This window comes from Capricornis sumatraensis, chromosome 2, assembly GCF_032405125.1.
Source record: "Capricornis sumatraensis isolate serow.1 chromosome 2, serow.2, whole genome shotgun sequence".
In the NCBI taxonomy this organism is placed as follows: Eukaryota; Metazoa; Chordata; class Mammalia; order Artiodactyla; family Bovidae; genus Capricornis; species Capricornis sumatraensis.
In genome coordinates, this window is record NC_091070.1 from 92,024,938 (window position 1) to 92,031,438 (window position 6,501).

General features: G+C 34.6%; 1 non-coding gene across 1 annotated transcript; it reads left to right on the forward strand.

Annotated features, from left to right (window-relative positions):
* Positions 1-5,889: 5,889 nt before the first annotated feature.
* On the forward strand, positions 5,890-5,961 carry TRNAW-CCA (transfer RNA tryptophan (anticodon CCA)). The gene has a single exon. It is a non-coding gene; the product is annotated as a tRNA-Trp (tRNA).
* Positions 5,962-6,501: the final 540 nt, after the last annotated feature.

Below are 6,501 nucleotides of genomic sequence, written 5' to 3' on the forward strand. Positions count from 1 at the left end.
TTTAGTAAATAAATATATATAAAAATTAATGTCCTTAGAAAGTGATACTGTAGAATTGATGATGATGTTTGTTGTCAAATATAGTTTGATAAATTTTGTGTTACCTACTTTCAGAATAACTTCCAGAAGGTTGTAGTGTTAAAAGCTTATGTATTCAGGCACATAGAAATGCAACTTAAACAAGTTTATCTTTCTCAGTGTAAATAACTGGGCAGCACATTTTAATAAAAATTATTTTCAATTTAGTATTCATGCAGTAATTTACTCTTGAATTACATTGGTCTCATGCCCAACATTACATTTATTGAATACACAAATTCCATTATTTAGTATTAGCTGGAAACGTGCTATTCACACTACTCCTAGCATTTTACTAGAGATCTCAAAGGTGTTTCCAGTTTAAGAAAAATGAGTGGTCTTGCTTTGAAGAGAAACTGAGTTTAAGAAAATTAACAATTTTTCAGCAATCACATAGAATTAGTGACAGTGCTGATAAAGTTCTCTTTCTCACTGAGATTATTCATTTAAGATTGAATTTATTCTGTACATATATATTTATTTAAACATTATTGGATTTTAGAGATTAAAATAGTATCTCTGAAAAATTTACATTTTGCTCTTTCTGGAAGTTTTGGTTTATGAACTGTTTTATTTGAAAAATGCTTTCTCTTAATCAAAACAAAAATCAAATTCATAACTACTTCAGAATTAAGAGAACCTCCTCAAGGTGAAGAAGTGCACAGATTAAGAAAATTGTATTTTTCATATCCACCTTTATCATAGGAGTAAAGGGAATTTCTTGTTTGTTTCTGATCTGTGCCATATGAAAACAAATGACTTAGGAAAAACAAGGCTATAATGCCATCTGGGGGCTTTTCAGGATATCACAGTTCACTAGAACTGAGAATCCTATAGGGTAATGTACAGTTACCCCCATTTGTTCTTCAGAACTATAATTACCATTCATTTTTTTCCCTTTCACTGATTTACAGTAATTATACAGGAAGAATACTGGCTCAAATATCTTACCCTATCAAGATGTTTCTTTCCTGTAGCCAGGCAATGTTTTTTTTCCTCTCAAGAGGTAGGATATGTACAACATCAAATGTCTAAAATTTTTACATTATAATTTGCAATAGGATTGCAAGGTGAAACCAAATAAGAACAAGCTTAACCAAAAGGCATATACTAATATGCGTCTATGGCAGTGAAAATATGTTGCTTTTTTGGCTTAGTCACACCAACAGAGCCACCTTAAAGTAAGGGTAGCATTTGAGAAGTGCTTGTAGTGCAACACCCATTTTTGAGAGAGGTCATTTGCATCGGTCCATTAGCAGTCCTAACTGAATGCTAGTTTGCTGAATATTATTAAGAAAAAGAAGGACCCTCTGTACTATCAGGAGGTAGTATATACAATACACATGAGATAAAAACATGTAAGAGCTGCTAGTGTTTTATTTATAGTATTTTTGTTTGTTAATTTTTTTTTTTTTTACAATTTCAAGAGTGACTTTTGCTATCTGATGCTTTAACTATATCTTTCCCATTTGTATGATTTTCAAATCCATGTTGCTGTAAGCAATTTAATTTAAATCTCGTTATTCTATTTGTAGTTTTTTTCACATCTTTTTTCTTTTTGCTAATTACCTATTAGCTTGATATATAGTAGATGTTCAATAAATGAGAATAAGTCAATTTTTGAGTTTTCTAATTGTCTCAACAGAAAATAATATATCATAAGGGAAAAGAAAAAAGTTGAAATAGACAGTGGCTGGATTTGTGAGATGACATATTTGGTCCATTGTTTGCAGCCTGATTCTGTGACTATTTTATGCACATGTTAAGAGGACTCAAAGAAGTCTAGCTGCTGCAGGGCCCTTTAAAACAAGCAGAATAAACTTGTGATGAGATCTGATCCTTTTTTTGGTCAACTGGTCATGATTGCATCTGCCAGAAGCTCTAGTTAGAGTTGATGAGATTTGTAATATATAAAAATGAACATCTGTAAATTATCTGTTATTTGAACTGTATCACATTACTGTGGCAGAAGCTAGTTGTAGTTCTTCAGTGTTTTATCTTTTTCAACAGAGATGGGATTTGCAAAATTATTTGTATTGAAATATAGCTGAATTACAATATTAGTTATTGCTGTACAAAATGACTCAGTTTTACACATATATAATTGTTTTCATATTCTTTTCCATATGGTTTATCAAGGATATTGAATATAGTTCTCTGTGGTGTACAGTAGGACTTTGTTGTGTATCTATTCTATACATATACCAGTTTGCATTTGCTAATCCCAAACTCTCAATCCAACCCTCTCCCCTCCTCCTCCCCCCCATTGGCAACCACTAGTAGAAATAGAATTTTAATTGAGCATTTGACTACCCCAAATAGAGTCTATATTTCTGTGACTTAAGCTCTTGCCTATGGGTTATAAATAGAAATACCTCGTGGCAACTTCTGGAAAACATTCTGAAGAGATATTAAGTGGCATAAGCCATTTGCCTCTTCTTCATCCCTTCGTCTGTCTGCCGCCTGGAACAGAGATGCTGCCCTCTTGGGCTGTCAGGTAGAGGACACACGGAGTAGATCTATATGGAACGAGCCAGGGTCTGTCGAGTGCCGTACAGCTCTAGGCCACTTGCCTGGGAGAGAAGTCAACTTCTACTATGATGCAGTTATTTTGGGTTTTCTATACCTTGCAGCTAATCACTGACTCAATGGCCATGAATTTGAGGAAGCCTGTCCTTGGGATCACAAAGAGTCAGATATGACTTAGTGACTGAACAAACAAGAAAAAATAAAATTGTCATGGAAAATGCAGATTCATTTATTGATTTAGGTAACTAAAGGTGTATTCATATTTTCAAATTAATTTTTAAATAACATCTGTATGTTTATTGCACTAGTGTTGCGTATCCTTGTGATATCATCATAATATTATTAGAAAAGGGACTGTTACAATTGAGTAAAGAAATGCAGATAATAAACATAAGAAAAACATTCAACCTACAACTACAAGTGTAAATTAAAACAATAGAGTATCTTGTATCTATTAATAACGTAACAAAAACATTAAAAAAGGGTACTGCTACACTGATTTATTGCTTGTGGCAACATAAATCGGAAAACATTTGGAAATATGTGTTAAGTGCCACAAGAGTATATTTGCCTTTTGATTCAGCTGATCCTGGGAAACAGTTCTAGGGAAATAATTGTAGATATTGAAAATGTTATGCAGACAAAGATACTCAGTAAGGCATTATTAATAATGGTGACACTTTGGAAAAATCTAAATGTCCATCAATAGGGATTGGTTAGATAATATGTGATAGTATATATCAGACAATTGTCAGGTGACCATTGAAAATGAAGATTACTTATTCAACATATTATATTTGTTGGCACACAGTGGCATGTCAATAAATATTTGTTGGATGTGGGTATCTGCTACATTTCAGGAATTTCTGTAGGTTTTATACCTCCTCATAGACAGTAGACAGACATGGGTTTGGTTGTCTTGGAGCTTATAGTCTCATGGGAAACAGATGACATAATTATACTATGGAGTGGTTAAGACTGAGTTTCCACTGCAGGGGACATGGGTTCAAGCCCTGATTGGCAGTTAAGGTCCCACATTCTGTATGCTGGGTGTGGCACAGCCAAAAAATTAAAAAAAGAAAGAATTACACCATAGTTAGTGCTCTGTAGGAAAGGAACATGGTTCTATGAAAGCAAATAACAAGGCAGCCTTACATAGACTGAGATATCAAGATAGGTATCACTAAAGATGTAACCTTGAATTGAGATCTGCAGAATGGGAGGAAGTTAATCAGGAGAATGGATAGAAACATTATGTAGTAATACCACGGAAAATGCATAGATTGTAGTAACTGGAAAACTCAGGACACAGAAATGAATCCACAGTGTGATTATTTGCAGTAATGTACAGAAAAAATACTGGAAAGGATACATGAAAATACTAAGAACGATTTACATAGTGGTAGGGTTATAAGTGATTTTTTTCCCCTCATAAATTTTCTCAGTTTTCTACATTGTGCTATACTTCTATGAAATTTTTAAGAAACAGATTCTATTTCCCCATTATGTTACCATACAAAACTAATAGCACAACAACGTAGGAAGTTTTGACTCTCGTGGTACAAGAAAGACAAAAGTGAAGGTTTTTGTAGAACAAAATAAAGAAAACAAATGTGTGATAAAGCAATCCTTGATGCAAAAAGACTTCTGTGGGCATGTGCAGAGGGTGTAAAAATTTGACTGCTCTCAGTTTAACAGGAAGAGGAAGGTTTTCTATCATTCTGAGGGTCTTTCATAATCCAGGGAGCTAGACAAATTAATTGGGCTCATGAACAGTTAAAAGCCATATGTAAAATCTGTCAGATAGTATGTGGAAATGATGAACAGTTTTTGGAAGTTGTTCTGTTAAGGTATGTTTAAGTTTTTACAAAGGAAAGAAAATCAGTAGCCCTTTTAAATGCCAGGTTTGGAAAAACTGGGCAACTTCTTTATGATATCTCTACAAATTGTTTGCAAAATACGTTTTATACCTTCCCTGCATTGCAAGGAGGAAGGAGGCAGATGGATGAATGGGGAATAGTAATTTAGTTCCCAAGGAAACATTTTGCTAATTGGAAAAAAGGGCAGGATCAGGATCTGTGGCTATGGCAGTGTATCCAGACAGCTATGAATTTTTCTGCTGTTATTTTCTAACCTTGAAAGAAGGAGGAAGTTGCATTACAGATTTTAATGGTGAATGCTGACCATTAGCCACATAAGAAAGGCAATGCCACTGAAGAATTCAGGTTGTCACTGGCAGATGCACAGATCTGTAGAGTGCCAAGCAGGAATGAAACAGTGAATTCTGTCAATTAGACTTAGGAATCTTCATAAGAATTCCCTAAACAGGGGTTAACAGAAAAAAATCTAGAAAAGTACATATGCCATGTAGTTCACATATAGTTACTCACTCTAAGACTATAGATGTGGAACAATTCCAGTATACTCAAAGTACTCCAAAGACCTAAGTGTTTAGCCAGCATCTATGGAATAAAATTATTATTTTAATTAGGCCTTTAGGCTGCAGGAAAAAATAAAATAGGATAAAATTACAGGCTTTTTTATTTGATCTTAATCAGAAAATTTCCATTGCTACTTGAGATTCCCTGAGGGTTAGAAATGGGTTGGCATCCAGTAGGAATATATTATATATGTCAGTGTTCAATATAATAATGCATTTATATATTGATTTCTATTTTCAGAGTTTAAAAAAACATTCTGCTACTAGGAATGTTGAGATCTCCACCCCAATTTTATGTCCCATGGATTTCTCCTTGTTACCCTTGTCATAACAGCTTCTAACATGCATACTCACACAGCCAAGCAGAAATACACACAGTTAAAACCCTGGCTTTTCTTAACTTTGGGTTTGTGTTACAGTCATCTGGGAAATGTTTTAAAAATCCGATACCCAATTTGCTCCCTAGGCTAGTTACATCAGATTCTGGGTGGAATATCGGCGTCAACATATTTGAAAAACTCTTTCAGGTAATTTTGATGTACAGCAAAGTTGGGAATCACTGTTCTAGATAAACAAGTAAGCTAGCGAAATTATAAATTCATTTTAGTTTTCCCCCCTAAAGGCATAATACTGTTGTTCTTTACCAGTAATTACTGGGTGTGTGTGCACAATGGAATATTGTATTTGTTTATTGACTAACTGCTTAAACCCCTAAGGATGGTGAAAATGGAATAGGTGGTAAAATAAATATAATACACATTATTTATTACTGATTTATGAAGTGTCTTAAATGTGCTCATCTGCAGTATTAATAATTAGGGTGATTTCTGGGTAAGAGGGCTTCCCTAGTGGCTCAGAGGTTAAAGCGTCTGCCTCCAATGCAGGAGACCCGGGTTCGATCCCTGGGTCGGGAAGATCCCCTGGAGAAGGAAATGGTAACCCACTCCAGTATTCTTGCCTGGAGAATCCCATGGATGGAGAAGCCTGGTAGGCTACAGTCCATGGGGTCGCAAAGAGTCGGACATGACTGAGCGACTTCACTCACTCACTGTGGGTAAGCAGTCAAACTTAAGTAATGCTTCTTGGTGACCTAAATGGAGATTTAATATCTCAGAGTGTTATGTACTAGAATTCCAAACAGTTACAGTAATAGTAACAATAAAGCAATAAAGGTCATCTATTCTTGCAACTTTCTAGCTACTTACAGTGAACTAACCTAAGCTGACGTTTGCTAATAGAACTGCAGATGTAATCAAACTGTGGATGGATATTTGAACAGATTCATATTGTTAAAAGATTGCTCGATGGTTTACATGGAGAGAAGATAAAAATTCTTTGCTTGTGTTGTTCAGGGATTTAATATGATACACTATTGAATGACTGTGGTTGATTAATAAGGCATTAAATAAGAATCTGAAGCTAATGCAGACAATGGAATATGTTACAGTGGGTTT